This window comes from Lycium barbarum, chromosome 5, assembly GCF_019175385.1.
Source record: "Lycium barbarum isolate Lr01 chromosome 5, ASM1917538v2, whole genome shotgun sequence".
NCBI lineage: Eukaryota > Viridiplantae > Streptophyta > Magnoliopsida > Solanales > Solanaceae > Lycium > Lycium barbarum.
In genome coordinates, this window is record NC_083341.1 from 87312383 (window position 1) to 87331670 (window position 19288).

A 19288-nucleotide genomic window follows, 5' to 3' on the forward strand; every position below is an offset into this window, starting at 1 on the left:
GTCCGGGTAGCACCAAGTAAGAGTTAGGGAGAAAGATATCCCTAAGACAGCTTTCAGAACAAGATATGGCCATTTCGAGTTCCGAGTAATGTCGTTTGGGTTAACTAATGCCTCGGCAGTGTTTATGGACCTAATGAACAATGTATTCAGACCTTTTCTGGATCTATTTGTAATTATATTCATCGACGACATCTTAGTGTAGTCTAGATCCGAGGACGAGTATGCAGATCATTTGCGAATTGTCCTTGGAGTTTTTCGAGCTCGAGAGTTGTTTGCAAAATTCTCCAAGTGTGAGTTTTGGTTGAACTCGGTATCATTTTTGGGCCATATTGTTGCAGCTGATGGTATTCGAGTGGATAGCCAAAAGATCGAGGCCGTGAATACTTGGCCAAGGCCCACGACTCCTACGGAGGTTAGTAGCTTTTTTGGGCTTAGCAGGCTATTACAGAAGATTTGTTAAGGGTTTTTCTTCTATTTCTGCGCCACTCACCAAGTTGACTCAGAAGTCAGCTAAGTTTCAATGGACAGATGCTTGCGAGCGTAGTTTCCATGAGTTGAAAGACCGATTGACTTCAGCCCCAGTCTTGACACTTCCAGAGGGATTGGAAGGATATGTTATTTATTGTGATGCTTCAGGCGTCGGGCTAGGTTGTGTATTGATGCAAAATGGTAAGGTGATTGCGTATGATTCTAGACAATTACGGAAACATGAACAGAACTATCCAACCCATGATTTAGAATTAGCCGCAGTGGTCCATGCATTAAAGATATGGCGACATTATTTATAAGGTGTCCATGTGGATTTTTATACTGATCATAAGAGCCTTCAGTATATCTTCAAGCAGAAAGAGTTGAATTTGCGACAACGACGATGGTTGGAGTTGCTAAAGGATTACGATGTTGATATCTTGTATCACCCCGGAAAGGCTAACGTTGTGGCTGACGCTCTTAGCCGCATATCCATGGGAAGCCTAAGTGATGTACGACCAGAAAAGAGAGAGATGGACTGTGAGCTTCAACAGTTAGCGAGCCTAGGAGTCCGAGTAGTGGACTCAGGTAGCAGCGGAGCTACTATTCAGAATTCAGCAGTTTCATCGCTAGTAGCGGAAGTAAAAGAGCGACAATATGAGGATCCCATGCTAATGCAGTACAGAGATAAACTCCCTCAGAAGGAGGAGTCATCATTTGATAATTTGGAAGACGGAGTTCTCCGATGTCGAGGCAGGTTATGTGTTACCGATGTGGTAGGTCTATGTCACCAAATATTGAGGGAAGCTCATTGTTCCCGTTACTCCGTTCACCCCGGAGCGACGAAAATGTATCATGATCTTAAGTCTATATATTGGTGGAATGGAATGAAGAAAGATATAGCGGAATTCATAGCTCAGTGTCCTAATTGCCAACAAGTGAAGATAGAACACCAAAAGCCTGGTGGCTTATTGTAAGCTATAGAAATCCCAACTTGGAAGTGGGAATTGATTAATATGGATTTCATTACAGGGTTACCCCGTTCTCGACGTAAGTATGATTCCATATGGGTGATTGTGGATAGACTCACAAAGTCAGCTCATTTCTTACCGGTCAGGACGACCTATGTGGCGGAAGATTATGCCAAGCTTTATCTTAAAGAGATAGTGAGACTCCATGGCGTTCCGGTATCTATTATCTCCGATAGAGGGACCCAGTTTACAGCCAAGTTTTGGAGATCGTTCCAAGAGGGTCTAGGGACCCAAGTGCGCCTTAGCACGGCGTTTCACCCACAGACCAATGGGCAGGCCGAACGTACCATTCAGACTCTTGAAGATATGTTGGGAGTATGTATGTTAGATTTTGGAGGAAATTGGGATGATCATTTGCCACTCATTGAATTTGCTTACAATAATAGTTACCATTCCAGCATTCAAATGGCACCGTATGAAGCTCTATATGGGCGAAAGTGTAGATCCCCAATTGGGTGTTTTGAAACCGGAGAAACTAAGTTGATAGGGCTAGATTTGGTCCAGCAAGCAATAGAGAAAGTTAAGCTCATACAAGATCGGTTGCTAGCGGCTCAAAGTCGTCAAAATTCCTATGCGGATAATCGTCGAAGAGACTTAGAGTTCGAAGTGAAAGATTGGGTATTCTTGAAAGTGTCGCCGATGAAGGGCGTAATGAGATTTGGCAAAAAAGGGAAGCTCAGTCCCCGGTATATTGGGCCATACGAAATTGTACGCAAGATAGGCAAAGTGGCCTATGAGTTAAATCTACCTCCAGACTTGGAGTCAGTTCATCCAGTATTTCATGTTTCGATGCTTCGGAAATGTGTTGGAGATCCTACTAGCATCGTCCCAGTGAATGATGTGCAAGTGACAGGGAAATTGACTTATGAAGAGATACCCATTGCCATACTAGATAGGCAAGTACGGAGGCTTAGAAACAAAGAAGTGGCCTCAGTTAAAGTTCTATGGAGAAACAGTAAACGAGAGGAAATGACGTGGGAAGCAGAAGAAAGTATGCGGTCCAAATACCCACATTTATTTCAGCCCTTGGAAGAAGTCCAAGATGAGACGTCAAGATCATAAGGTATGTATGTATTCCTTTTATGCTTTTTGGGTCGTGTATGACCAAATTTTTATGCTATTACGTTGTGGCCCTGTGAGGCATCGATATTATGGGTTGTTGGGGCAGGATGGTAGTGCCATATTATAGGGGAGGCTCTGGCGAAATTTTTATAGAATCCCCGAACACTTTAACATTCGAGGACGAATGTTCTTAAGGGGGGGAGAATGTTACACCTCGGAAAATTTTCCATTGGTACGCAAGTGGATGAACTAGTGATGAATATGAGTGTATGATGTCTATGAGCAAGAAACGACGTTTGATGACCTTAGGCGAGATTTCGAAAGTATCCGATGTGAGACGAGGAAGTTGGCTAAGTTAAGATGAGATACAAGGTGAGCAATGCATGTGCATGGACGGGGGTGATTAAAATGAGAAGTCTAAGAAATATGGGAAGTTGCAGAATTGCAACTGCCCAGTGGTCGTAAATTGCAAAATACGGACCATAAAGTACAATACGGTCCGTAAACTGGCAGTCGTAAACTACCATGCAAGGTTTCAACTTTTTGCCCACTCAAGAAATGGTAAAATACGACCAGGTGGACGGACCATAAAGTGATTTACGGCCCGTAAACCATGGTCGTAAACCACCATGAAGGCAACCCAGCTTCTGGTTCTGGAAATGGTTAAATACGCCCATGGAGGACGAGCCGTATAGTGGAATACGGGCCGTAAACCACGATGGACGACCACTGTTCATCTCAGCACAGATTTCACAAGTCATTAAATAAAGGGACCAACACTTGTTTTATTTCATTACAACATTACACCACTTCTCTCTAAAACTTCTCTCTACATTTATTATATGAGTTTTCAAGGATTATAATCCATCAATAACATTAAGACAAGTGAATCAAGGATAAGGGAATCATCAAGGAGCATCCAAGTCAAGAAATGCTAATGGAGAAGAACTAGGGTTTTGCTCAAAGTGGGGTATTATCAACCAAAGCTTGTTCCTACAACTTCTAAGGTAAGATTCATGATTTTTACATGATGTTTAAGGTATTGGAGAATTAAAATACATGGATTGTAGAAAATGTGGTCAACTAGGTCATGAATGGTGAATAGTGACATTTTGTGGAATAGTTGGAATTGAATCATGAATATTGTTGTGTTGTGATATGAATGCTTTATAAATGGTACTAAGATCATGAACTAGACACTTTAGATGAATGGACAAAGTTGGAGGTCATGACCATAAATATGGGAGAATTAGAAGCAAATTGAGAAACCTAGATAATGTGGATGATGTGAATGACTAATGGCCATTGTTATGATATTAATGAAGGTATAGACGCTAGCATTGGAAGGAAACGTGCAAGTGTAGAATAGTCCGACGAAAAGGTTTGTGAGGCTAACCCTTCTTTCATAAGGCATGGTTCTTGGCCAAATTTCTAATTCCTCTATATGAGTATGTTGTATTCAAGTGATTGACACTCCGAGCTCATAAGCTCCCGATCCTTAACACGTACCACGATTGCACTACGCCCCTCATATGACGAGTAAGCCTAAGATGTGGATGTAGCAATAATGATGATGATAGTGATGACGATAATAATAGTAATGATGCCAAAGGTGCCTACGGGCTATTATACTTACATGTGCCTATGAAGGGCTATAATGACACCCTGAGCTTATAATGCCGGGTAGAATATATGTATATGGATGTATATATATATATGATTATGTATAAAGTATGTATACGATTACGTAACGCTCGCACACCTCTGTAGATGGTACGGATAACCCTGAAGCCTTGGTAGGGCCAGGTAGAAATAACATTGAGCCTTGGTTGGCTAAGTACGTATGAAACACCGAACCTTATGGTCGGGCACGCTATGTATGTATATAAGTGTATGGCTATGTATATAATATGAATATGAATGTGAAAAGACTATGTATACGAATGCGAATAAGGACATGTGTACGAATATGAGCACAAGTATGGTACGAGTACTATTATGGAATACGGATGATGACGTAGGTGTACAAATACGTATGAAAAATGGAAAGTCCTACGAAAGGCAGGTAAGTCTATGACGATGATATTATTGTCTCCCCCCTCCTATGCTAATTCATATGTCGTTCATGATGCTTATTTATTGATGTTGCTCATGCTTTACATACTCAGTACATTCTTCGTACTGACGTCCTTTTGTTTGTGGACGCTGCGTCATGCCCGCAGGTGCACAGGGAGACAGACCTGATCCATAGCTGCTTATCCAGAGATTGCATAGCAGAGCTCCAATTCTTTCGGAGCCGCAGCTTTTGGGGTACTCATTCTTTTGTGTATATAATTATGGGCATAGCAGGGTCCTGTCCCGCTCATACGATATGTCATACTCTTAGAGGCTGGTAGACATGTATATGTGGGTAGAGATGTTCGGCCATGTTGGCCCATGTTTTGTATATCTTTTGTTGGCCTCGTCGGCCTTGTACTCATGATGTGGCATAGATGCTATGATATGTTAAATGATGACGATCGTCCAATGGGAGCAATATGATTAACGATAAGAAAAGCACGAATTGACTTATGGTTCACCTAGATGTTATGTTATGTACGATAAGAGGGTGCCCAGGTGGGGTAGCACCGGGTGCTCGTCGCGGCCCCCTAGCCGGGTTGTGACACAACGTTCTAATGACGTCTTAGAGACGAGTAATGACGTCCCTTAGATTGGTCCGTATAAGTTGGTCGGGACAACTTTTATGATTTAATATAAGGGACCCTTCTCATTTCACTTCATTTTCATTTCATTTCACACTTCTTCATCTCTCAAGACCTCTAGAAAGTTCCATATATTTCATCCACAAGAATTCAAAGGAAATTGATGATCAACTTCATCAAACCAACAAGAATCAAGAGTAAGAAACTCATTAAAGTCATCTAAGCCAAGAAAATTCAAAGGAAGTGAGTTAGGGTTTTCGGTGCAAGAAGAGTATTGCTACTCAAGTCTCTTTCCTACAACATCTAAGGTAAGTTTTATGGTATTTTCATGATGTTTGAAGTATTGATAGGTTGAAAAACTTGGATTGTAGAAGAGTGTAGAAAGTGGGTCATAAATGTGTGAATAGTATCATGGTTGAATAGTGGCTGGAAGGAATCATGAAAATGGATATGTTGAGATTGTAAATATGTTATAAATGCCATTTAGAACATGGAATAAGTATTATATATGAGAAAACGCGATAATGAGCTATGACTATAATTGTGGAGAAATTGGAAGGAAATGGTGAATTGTGGTAAATGTAGATAAATGATAATTGTTGTGCTATGTTGTGAATGTTGTTGTGATTGTTTGGGAGTTGATATATGATGTGGGAAAAGTAGTATAAGCAAAGGAAATGCTGCCCAATTTTCTCCTAGAAATAGTAAGCACGTTCTTGTAATTGTTTAGCTAATGTCAATACAAATTCCCTTGAAGGTAGAATGTGGCATTGAAGGAGAACAAGCGAACGATAGATTAGTTAAACGTAAAAGGTATGTGAGGCTAGTGCTTTCTTTCTATGGCATGAATCCGATGGTATGATTCTTCTTTCCTCTTCATGAATTCTCTATATCCCGGAAAGCCAACAGTCTATGATATGATGTTCCTATAAAGATCGATGATGTTATGTATTGTATATACTCACCTTATATACTATTTCCTTCAAGGTGAGGCAGAGTACTCGTGAATGCTCCACGATGACTAATTATAGGAAAACGTGAAAGTTGCAGACTTGCACTTTGGCCCCAGTCGATCTTAAAATGAAATACGGATCGTAAAGTGGTTTACGAGCTGTAAACTGCCATGTCGTATTTCAAATTCCAAAACTTCAACTTTCTGCCAAATGCTCGAATGGTTAAATACGCCTTGAAATACGGATCGTACACTGAAAGACGGACCGTAAGCTGAGTTCGTAAATCACCATGTCCTCAGCCTGACTTTCTGGTTCTGTCATCCTTTAATACGCCCATGGAATACGGCCCGTATTTTAGAATACGGACCGTAAACTGAGTTTACGACCACTGTTGCACTTTCAACTACTGTTCATTCCAAATCTGTTCCGTTTACTGAAAAACACATAAAGCTGCGTAAAATCACATAGACTTGCTTAAAGACAAGTAAAACTGGTAGCAGAAAAGCGTCGATTGAGGCATAGAATCACGACCTCACGTCACCACGCCCAAGTATAATTGTCCATAAGTCTTTATGCTTGTATTATGATAAGCAATACTGTGATGAGCATATGATGAGGGGTACATGATGATGATATTACACCGAACCTATATAGTCGGGCATATATACACACCACTATAGTGGGCAGCTTATATCCCGGACGCGGGAGACCTTGACGCAGGTTACTTATTATTACACTGTTCCTACATGCACGGGCAGCTTACACTTACACAGTTATGCATATATGATCTGAGGACAAGTATGAGTAAGATAGCATGATTTATTTCTTGTATGATTCACAGTCAGTTATAGATTGCTCCTCAATTGATGCCTCCCCATTTTATTGATGTTCATTATTGTTTATGCCTCTCATACTCAGTACAATATTCGTACTGACGTCCGTTTTCTTTGGACGCTGTGTTCATGCCCACAGGTAGACAGGGAGGAGATTTTGCTCCAGACTCATAGGAGCCAGTAGCTGATTAGAGAGCACTCCTTTGTTCCGGAGGTGCTTATGATTATTCTTTTGTGTACATTCATATATATTTTGGGCATGACGGGGTCTTGTCCCGTCCTTATGTCTAGTACTCTAGTAGAGGCTCGTAGATACGCAACGTGGGTTAGATGGTCTCACGAGATGCTTTTATGTATATATATTATTTTGATGGCCGAGAGGCATATGTATATGAAAGTATTTACGTTTTCAAATGGAAGATAATTTTCTTATGATTTAAATATGAATTTGATAGAAGAGCATTAAATGAGTAAGACGAGTAATAGAACGAGCGGTGCTCGGTGGTTAGCCCCGGGTACCCGTCGCGGCCCCTAGCTGGGTCGTGACAAAAACCCATTCTTTGATTTAGGAAAACGGGACTCACAACAAAACGGGAATTTTATGACTAAAATACCACATTCAATACCAAAGGGTCAAAACCCATTACTTAATCATAGGAAAAATCAATTAATTCCCATAATCATCATTAATATGAAAACCCCCAAAATTGGGTCTAACAACCCTAACATTAATCCCACAATTTTATCTCTAAAAATGGAAGAAACATGTTTATATAGTTTATAATCATCAAATTCATGCTTAATGAAGCTAACCCAACCGATAATACAAGATTGCAAAGCCAAGAACCCATTAGGAAGAAAACCCATAAAAACCTCCTTTTAATCTTAAGCTTTTATGGAAAATTGTGAATCTAACTAATCCATTCACAACGTTTTCAAGCATATTCAACATTAATCTTACTATTTATGAAGACTCTAGGAAGCTAAATTGATTTTAGAACTCAACTCAAGAAACCCATTTAAAGACCCATTAGATTCTAGGTGATTTGAAGGATTAAGGGAGGTTAAAGAACCAATAACAAGTTAAAGGAGTTATCTTCATGAAGAATCATCTTGGAAACTCTAAAATTCACCTCCACAAAGCCCTCCAATGAACATAGAATAATGAATAGGCTTTTGGGGTCTCAAACTTATAAAGTAGGGTCAGTCTCAGTCAACACCCCTACAGCGGTCAAATGGCCGCCCCAGTGGTACCGTCCTAGCAGCTAGGTAGACTGCTACAGCGGTCCTGACCAAAATACACACTACCGTTGCAGCGGCTATCCCACCACTACAGCGGTGCCGCTTCAGCGGTGCTGGAGCCACCCCAGTGGACACCAGACAGCAGAATCCCAAAAACCAAGCTTCATGATTTCCTTCCGAAATCCGACAATCATTCGAGGCCCGATATAGACAACCAAGATATGCCCACATATGTAAAAATATGCTACGAACACACCCGTGGCCTCAGATTTCCCAATAGAGGTCTCGATGTCTAAGTCAACTCTAGGTCAAACGGTTTTCGCTTAAAGCCACATTTTCTAAAAGATGCTCTAAAACTCAAAACGACGCCTAGGGAACCATGACAATTATCTTCTCAGGTCCAAATAGTTCTAACGAGACTCAGGAATGGGTCAACGAGGGCAAAAATGAAATAATCACAGTAACGACAAAACAGATCGTTACATCAGATACCAATTAAACAATCGCTCGTCCTCGAGCGAAGAAAGAGAGTAGGAAAAGCTTACAGTAACCAAGGGAATCGTATCACAGCCTACACGAAGCTCTTACAATACGAAGCAAACACAAACTGCAACTCGCTCGCACTTAGGCAAAAGACGCAATTACCATACCCCTAAAACAAACAACAGATCTCACATACATAAATCAAATAGCTAAATCATAAAATATTCCGAACTGGTAAGATATTCTGAGCCAACTAATCCTTTTGTTTCACCGTTTCCAAGTCGTTCCTTAAATCATAAATTCTTAGAAGCACACAAAGCAGATTGGGACCATGACTTACTATTTCCAAAAGAGAACCCTAAACATACAGAAACTCTAAGTCATACCACCGAAACTCATCTTTTTCACAAACAGTTTGACCATTTCTAAGCCTTCATAACTCTCCGAATCACTTATCTAGGAACTTACCATCGAGTACCGCATAAAGCAAGATCTGCCAACATCCAATGATTAGAACAGAGCTCACAATCCTGGAATATCTCTGAAGAACAACCATTATCATTACAACCCATTGTACTAACCGAAAGGCTGACTCTGGTAAGATACTACAAGGACTACTAATCACATCCATTAAACTGATTTACTTGGAACCCATAAGTTCTCTTGGAGTTACGACCTCCATTTAACCATTTCCATTCAAACCATAATGACCTACAATGAACGCACCATTTTAGAATACATTAGAAACCATGCACTGATTCCAAGATCCGAAACCCATCACATTCTTACCGCGCATAGCAAACCATAAGTTACCGCTCTCGGCTCTAAAGCTGAAACTTATCCAAATTGTTCTCAAGGTACCAGATAACTAAATCTTGCGAATGCAGCCTCAAATTCCTTAACATTACCCAATACTCATACCTGGTAGAACTCGTATTTTCCGACACTAAGGACATATTGTTACACCCCAGAAAATTTTGCCTAACCAAGACTGTAGACGGTTTAGTATGAGCTCAAGGGAGAGTAAAGTTATACAAAGATTAGGGATGAAGATTATATTATATGAGTATAAGTATAATGTATATATGACATTTGGAGACCGTATGGTGCAAATCAGTTAATATGTTACTTGATGAATATCCCTCGCAACCGTAAGTTATGGTGGGGCTCACATGCCGGGATTTTATAAAGGACATATGAAAAGTGATATGAGTAGTACATGGGAAGTTGAGAAAGTCTTAAGAAGGACCCTTAAGCCAAATATGGGCATAAGCCCTCCAAAAGGATGATTTAAGGATACGTTTTCGGATGATCTGATTTGAAGAGGCCAAAACGCCATTATCTGTTTGGAATTTGGAAACGCACCAAAAATGAAAGTTGTAGATAATTGAATTGACTTTCCAACAATAGGTTGTGCGCCCTCACATATTAAAGGGATCAAAAGTTATGAGCATTTTAAGACAGACTGTTCGAGCAGAGCATTCACTCTGTGCGAACGCGCAGAGCAAATTCTAGGTCATTTTAGACCGACTCTAGAACGTTATATAAGGGGCTTTACCCCGCTTTTCAGCAACCAAACACCCCATAAGACACTCCAAACTTTTGGAAACTCCCACCAACTTCTACATAACAAATTTTTGGTCTAAACCAGCTATAATCCCCAAATTTTGGCCTGGACAGCGTATAGTTGCGGTTGTAGAATCATATAATGATGAGTTTTGGTTCAAGTTCAAGGCGGAAGTGAAGATATAGCCATAATATTGGGAGTAAGGTATGAATCTCTTATTATTAATGTTAATTTCGGTTTGTTTACGGAGATAAAGTTGTTAAATAATCGTATAACAGGTTGGTTAGTTGTGGGACTTGAAAAACGTTGTGTCTGATGATTTATGGTATATAATGGTTTTGGAAATGATGTTATTGATGTTGTTATTGTTGTTGTGTTGTTGGTTGTTGAATTATGATTTCGGGCTAGGCATATAAACAGGGGAGATGCTGCCCGAATTTTGGCAGACTTTAAGGAGGTTAAACTTGAAGGCTTAGGATAACTATGTAACAACGGACCTAACCATAGTATGAATGGTCTTGTATATAGATCGGGGGACCAAAAATAGGTGGAAAAGCCGAGACGTGAATTTCCAGGTATGTTAAGGCTAAACCCTTTCTTTCTAAAGGCATGACTCTTTTGTTATAAACCATTATGCCATATCCATAATATCCTTGCTTCCACAAATTCTAGAAGTCTATGAATCTCATGGTCCTTACGATATTATTGAGCTTATTCATGATCTTGAGACTATTCTTTGTGATGGATCTCACCTCATAATACTTGTTCTTTCGAGGTGAGATATAGCAATGACGATTCTATTTCTTATGGTATCTAAGTTCATGAGTCTCGAGACTCCCATGACATCGTCGACTTCATCTTACGATAGTTGATCTTCTAAGGAAGGATATAGTATAATGATAATGCTAATGATGATGTTGATTTCATTTATGTATTTTTATGTATAAGTATGCATATATGCATTGCACTTTCACTGATCAGTTGCGGATAACAACGAGTCCCGAAAGGGCCGTGTACGGATAACAACGAGTCCCGAAAGGGCCATGTATGGATAGCAACGAGTCCCGAAAGGTCCATGTATGTTACAGCTCGGAAAATCTTCCGTTGATGCACAAGTGAATAGACTAGTGAAGAGTACGAGTATACGTTATTTCAATAAGTAAGAAATGACATTCGATGACCCTAGTTAAGATTTCAAAGATGTTAGAGATGGGGGAAGAAAGTTAGCAAAGAGAAGGAAAGGCATACAATAGGTATCGGAGAGGAATTACGAGTAACGAGTTAACAAGGACTTAATGATGTCCTGGAAAAGAGTGATAACGTCCCTTAGATTGGTATTGAGGTGTTGAACAAGTGCTAAGAAGGTTCCAAAAGGATTGGAGATTAAACGAGTCGACGAAACGAGCTTCGGAATCACTGGGGATTATACGGCCAAACATACTGGACGTATAAATTATACGGTCCGTATGTTGGGACCGTATAATCAGCCCAGAATGTCATACCTTTCTGGACCAAACATACGGCCAAACATACGGCCCGTATAAAATGTACGGACCGTATGTTGGTCCGTATATATGGTCGGGGACAGTTTTGTTCATTAAATAAGGGATTCAAGATTTATTTCATTTCATTCCTATATCACACCCGTTCTCTCTAAAACATCTCTCTACATTTATTGCACAAGAATTCAAGGGTTATTAGTGATCAACAACATAAATTAAGTGCATCAAGTGTAAGAGAACCCATTAAAGATCATTCAAGTCAAGAAATCTCATTGGAGATGAACTAGGGTTTTTACTCAAGTGAAGTATTACCAACCAAGGCTTGTTCCTACAACATATAAGGTAAGATTTATGGTATTTCTATATTGTTTAAGGTATTTGAGAGTTGAGATACTTGGATTGTAGAAGGATTTAAAAAAATGGGTCATGAATGTGGAATAGTGCCATTTTGAGTAATAACTTGAATTGAATGATTCTTGATGTGTTGTGATATAAATATGTTATAAATAATGTTGAGAACACGGGATAGGAAATGTATGTGAATGAACGTAGTCATGTGTTATGACCATAGGTATGGGTGATTGAAAGTGAATTGAGAAATGTGGATAATGTGGATGAATAAGGACTATTGTTATGATATTGTCAATGTATTATTGACATTTGGGAGTTGATATACGCTATGGAGGAATGTCGTATAAATAAAGGAGATGCTGTCCTATTTTCTCTAGTTTTAGTCATGCATGCTAGCTATCGATTTCTAATGATAGTATGACCTTAATGAAGGTAAAAACGTGAGCATTGAAGAAGCACGTGCAAGTGATAAAATAGTTGAACGGAAAGGTATGTAAGGCTAACCATTCTTTCATAAGGCATGATTCTTTGGCCAAACATCTAAATCTTCTATAAGTCTATGATGTCCTTCAAATGATTTGATCTTCCGAGCTAGTAAGCTCACGATTCTTGATATGGTACGATTGTACTAAGTTCCTCATATGACGAGTAAGCCTATAAAGATAGAGGCAATGAATGACGATAATAGTAATAATGATACTGATAACGACTATAATGGTAATAGTGATGACGATAACGATGACAATGATGATAGTGATGATAATAGTAAAGATGCTTACGAGCTATTATGTATATGTATCTATGTATGATTATTATGGGACCCCTAACTTATAAGGCCGGGTAGAATATGTATGTATGTTTATGTAACGTGCGCGCACCACTGTAGTTAGGTACGAACAACACTGAGCCTTAGTAGGGCCAGGTATGTATAACACTGAGCCTTGGTTGGCAAGGTATGTATGATCACCGAGCCTAGCTATGGTCGGGTACGTGAAACACCGAACCTTCGCGGTCGGGTATGCTATGTAAATGATATGTGTATGATATGAATATGTACATGCTATGGATAGGTACATGATATAGATATGAGTACGAAATACGAATATGATACGATTATGAATAAGAATATGTACATGATATGAATACAAATAAGGTATGTAAATGAGTACGGATGTGAATATGGATGTGGATATGGATGTTTGTACCCAATTATGCACTCGAAATGGAAAGTTCCTATGTAAGGCAAGTAAGTGCTTATGACGATGATTCCACTATCTCCCATCTCATGCTATTTCTTATGTTGCTTATTGTGCTTCTATATTGATATTGATCATGCTTTACATACTCAGTACATTCTTCGTACTGACGTCCTTTTATTTGTGGACGCTGCGTCATGCCCGCAAGTGCACAGCGGAGCTCCATTTCATTCGCAGCTATAACTTTTGGGTACTTATTCTTTTGTGTACATAAATATGGGCATAGCGGGGTCCTGTCCCGCTTATGTGACATGATATACGCTCCTTAGAGGCTCGTAGACATGTATATATGGTTAGATCTGTTTGGCCTTGCCGGCCTATATTCTCTATATCATTTTGTAGCCTTGTCGGCTTACGTACATTGATATGGGCATAGATGTCAATGATGATATAAAGGCATTGTTGTCCAATGGGACTAGCATGATTGATGAATAGGAATATATATTTTATTATGTGGCTCACCTAGATGTAAGCGTAAAAGTACGTTAAGGGGCAGCCGGGTTGGCGAGCACCGAGTGCTCGTCGCGGCCCTAGTCGGGTCGTGACAAAAGTGGTATCAGAGCAGTTCAGTCCTAGGGTGTGTCTACGAGCCGTGTCTAGTTGAGTCTTGGTTATGGGTGTGTTGCGCGCCACACTTATAAACAAGAGACTGCGGGCATTTTAGGAATAAATGACCTTCTTTCTTCATAAGAATCGTGCGATAGAGCTATGATATAAGAACTTCTTGTTCCTTAACCGTGTGTTGCGTATATCAGAAATGCCTGTAAAGAGAAAGGCTACGGCAGCCATAAAGGGCAAGACGGTGGCAGAAAAGCGGGATGAAAGAGCACCACCACCGGTAGTAGAGGAAAGTGAGTCCCAGAGTGCGGCTCAATCTCAGTCCTCCCATTCAGTACCTATATTAGAGGAGCGTGAGAGAACCTCAACCCCTGCTCCGGCACCTCCTGCTCCTCCACCGGATGCTTCAGGCCAGGATGTGAAAGAGGCCATACATTTGCTTACTCAATTGGTTGCTGCCCAGACTCAGCGGCAAAGCCTGGGGCACGGTGATAGGGCTGTTAGTGCAAGGGCCCGTGACTTCATTACTTTGAACCCTCCGGAATTCTTTGGATCAAAGACGGATGAGGACCCTTAGGATTTTATCGATGGTATGTTGAGACGCTCCGGTTGATACATGCTTCGGACACCGAATCGGTGCAGCTAGCGTCGTATAGATTGAGGGACGTCTCGATCCATTGGTACACGGTTTGGATGGATTCACGGGGAGCCAATGCACCTCCCTCGGTATGGCAAGAGTTTGTTGATTCTTTCTTCCGACACTATATGCCTCCGGAAGTTCGGCGAGCTAGAGCCGATAAGTTCTTGAATTTGAGGCAAGGTAGCATGAGTGATTTAGAGTATAGTCTCCGCTTCAATTCTTTGGCGAGGTATGCTTCGGCCATGGTAGCGGATATGGGCGACCGAGTACACCGATTTGTCAAGGGCAAAGGGCCACCTTTGATGGATAGGTGCTTGACTGTCACGACCCAGCCCCGTGGGCCGCGACTGGCACCCTACCTGGGTACCCAGACCAAATCACATATTCATTACCAAATCCAAATTGATTTTCAGAATTTTACAAAATCATGTCAAACATAATCTATATCAAATTATGTCTTAAGCGGTCGCACAAATCAAAATGTCATATCGGATCCAAACTGAGCGGCGGAATAGACATCGCCGGTCAAAGTGCAAATATAAGCATAAGGGCCATTTAGGGCCATCAAAACAAACGGACCACTTTAAGACCAGAAAACAAAATCAAACAAACATATATAGGACCCTCGCCCCACATATATGACTACAGGCCTCTACGAACTCAAAACAAAGACATATGGCGAGACAGGGCCCCGCCGTACCCAAATAGTCAAACGTACAGAAGATATACATAGCAAAAGGAGTCTGTACCAAAAGTGGACTCCGAGTCAAGAAGGAGTACTCCGAAGTAGCAAAGAGTGAAGCCTACAGTGGCGGATCACCAATATCTGCACCTGCGGGCATGAAACGCAGCCCCCGAAGAAAGGGGGTCAGTACGAAATATGTACTGAGTATGTAAAGCACGGAGTACAGAAATATGGGCCAAAACCGAAAGCAAATCAGATGACAAAGTGGGGTACAAATCAGTATGTCAAAATCCGTATCAAAAGCATATACGTATACATAATGCAAACGAAATCATGCAAACGCTTAATAACGTGGTCGCCACTCCGACGCTGGCGCCACACACAGCATAACACCAGAAGGTTTCAAATCTCCGTACATCCCCGAACACAAACACAAACATAGGTGAGCGTATCGCATCACGAGCCATATCACAGCATAACTCCAAACGGAACCCGGCCCTATGGCGAAGCCTCGGGAACCGCAACACATCAAACGGCTGAATTATCATAAGGCGCACGAATCATAACCGGCCCGGGAACCGGTGAACGAAGTCATAATGAGGCACAAGCGGAGTCATGAGCAAACAATTGCAAATTATATTTCAAAATAGCCTTTCAAAACTTAATGATTTCATAAGTCATTTCATAGTACAAAATAACCGAATACTTAGTCGATACAAAGTTTTATTTCACAAAATGTTTCCAACATGGTACGTATGGCTCAAAACGTAACTTAGCATATCATAATATTCAATACATATCTCGTAGGAGGATGTTCCAAAACCGAAAGTATCATATCAAGCTTTATTCAAAAGGACAGCCCAATAGGACAAATAGGGCGTCTCGGGGTTAGCGGGCCCACCTCGAGTCGAATTGAGGTGGCGAACATAATTTACGAACGTTTAGGGGCCAAAAGGTCATACATAATCATTTCCAAGTTACCCGACCACATTTCGATAGGTTTCGGACATTTGGTTGCATTCTAACCAAAATAGAGCCCTTAGGCTTCAATTGAATTGAATGAATAGTAACTTTTCTGTGGATCGGGTTTCGAGGAGCAGAAATGCTCCGGAGGTTCCAATACTAACATACTAAGACATGCCAAACGAAGAAGTGGGAAGCTTTACATACCTTACGGACGTCTTATGCTCTCCCAAAAATCAAGTCCCGTTTCGTCCGAAATCTGCAAATGGTCAAAGTTACCAATTTGAGATTCTTAGGCTTAAAAATGCCATTAACTTCATTTTTGTCTACCGAAATTTTGGCAGCACTTCCCCTATAAATCTAACACCCCCGAGACTTAGCTCGGCTCAAAATACATCAACAACAACAACCCAAACATCATTAAACAATATAAACCATATTCAAACCATTCTAACTTCAAAATTCTCCTTACTACACAAGTTGACAATCTTTCATTCAAACTTCAAAATTCCAAATCTACATCCATATTATTGTATTCATTCACTCATTCAAGATTATTCAATCACATTCCAAATTTATTCCAAGCCATATACGAAATTGCCCAAAATTCATTACTTTCCATAATTCTTTCAAACATCAAAACTTACAACGAACGTTCTAACTTAAGTCGTTTCATTCCGAATTTATTAACATCAACCATAAGTCATATTTAAAGTCTTTGGCATCAAAGATATACAATGATATACGCAAATATACAAAAGGTATACACTTTCCCGTAATGATCCGAAATCCTTTTCCAACGCCAATTCAATTCTTTAAACGTTCATTTACGACATAAAGGCCACAACGACACATTGAACAAACTAAACAAGATCAAATTCACTACTTTGCACTTCATAAGTGCCACGGCTCCAACACCAAACACACACACACCCACGGCTTTCTACATACATCAAAGTTACGGGATTCTCGTCTATTCTCAATCCTTAACACATTCATATCAATTCTATGACACAAAAGTGTAAGAATTCTCACCTTTTCTTGAAAACCCGACTTGTCGCAAACGTGGTTCTTGTGCCAAACTAATTATACCCCGTTGAAGAGGGTCTTGAGTACTTTACAACTATGCAAAAATCAAGATTTTTAGATCACAACCCAAGCTAGCACAATTTTTTCTTTTCTCTTTCTCTATTCTCGGCCGAATGCCTATTTTTGTGGTGTTCTTGAATTTTTTTTTGTTTTGTTCTAGATAATGCTAAGGCTAAGATGATATATATATCTAGTCAAGGGTCATGTGCCTAGCACATGACATTAAAAGAATGGGTTTGGGCCATGGCTATGGCCGGCCACCCTCAATACTTTGGGCCTCAATTTTGTATTCAATTTTCTTGGCCCAATTCATTAAAAGTCCCGTTTTGTAATTCCCGAAACTAATTTCCGAAATTCCAAATTTACCCTCGGCCTTCCCCAATGACTTAACACCAATAGTTTCATCACCAACATAGTCATGTCAACTAGAATCAAAATATTTCCTCATAACACACAAGTCTTAATTATTTTCAAGATTTTCAATTATGCGAAAACACGGGACATAACATTCTCCCCCCCTTAAGAACATTCGTCCCTGAATGTTAAATTAACCTTATAAAGTCTTATGACCAAGGCGGGGGAGTTCTTTATTATTAGTGGCATACAAAATTATTTTTATCAACCAACATAACAAACTGAAAGGTTTAGATTACCTGTGGACGTCGGGAACAAGTGAGGGTATTTCCTTTTCATCTCGTCCTCCGCCTTCCAAGTCATCTCTTCCCGGTTATTATTGCGCCACAAAAATTTGACAGAAGGCACCTCCTTAGTGCGCAATCTCCTTACCTGACGATCCAGAATAGACACAGGCTGCTCGTCATAAGACAACTGCTCCGTTACCTGAAGGTCATCCACTGGGAATATCCTGGAAGGATCACCAATGCACTTCCGCAGCATAGACACATGAAATACCGGGTGTACAACCTCCAAATCGGATGGTAAGTCTAGCTCGTAGGCGACTGCGCCTACCCTCCGAACAATCTGATATGGCCCAATGTACCGCGGGCTCAACTTACCCTTTCTGCCAAATCTCATAACACCCTTCATGGGCGACACCTTCAAGAATACCCAGTCACCAATCTGGAACTCTAACGGTCGACGTCGTCTGTCAGCATAAGCTTTCTGTCGACTCTGAGCAGCCAATAGTCGTTCCCGAATAAGCTTTACCTTATCTACAGCTTCCTGGATCACATCTGGCCCAATCAGCTTAGTCTCGCCAACGTCAAACCAGCCAATAGGAGATCTGCGTCTCCTGCCATAAAGGGCCTCGTACGGAGCCATCTGAATGCTGGAGTGATAACTGTTATTGTAGGCAAACTCGATAAGCAGCGAATGATCATCCCAGCTGCCCCTGAAATCAATAACGCAGGCCCGCAACATATCTTCGAGCGCCTGAATAGTACGCTCGGCCTGCCCGTCGGTCTGAGGATGAAAAGCTGTACTGAGGCTCACTTGAGTCCCTAAGCCCTCCTGAAATGACCTCCAGAAGTTAGCTGTAAACTGGGCACCTCGGTCAGTAATAATAGATACAGGGACCCCGTGAAGTCTGACTATCTCTCTGATATATAATCTGGCATAGTCCTCAGCCGAATAAGTAGTCCGGACTGGAAGGAAATGGGCTGATTTCGTCAGCCTGTCAACAATAACCCAAATAGAGTCGTACCTGCGTAGAGTACGCGGCAACCCAACAATGAAGTCTATATTAATCATCTCCCATTTCCAGGCTGGAATTTCCATCTCCTGTAACAGTCCACCGGGCTTCTGATGCTCGACCTTAACTTGCTGGCAGTTCGGGCACTGACTAACAAACTCAGCAATATCTTTCTTCATGCCATCCCACCAATACAAACACCTGAGATCCCGATACATCTTAGTGGAACTAGGATGAACAGAATACCGTGCG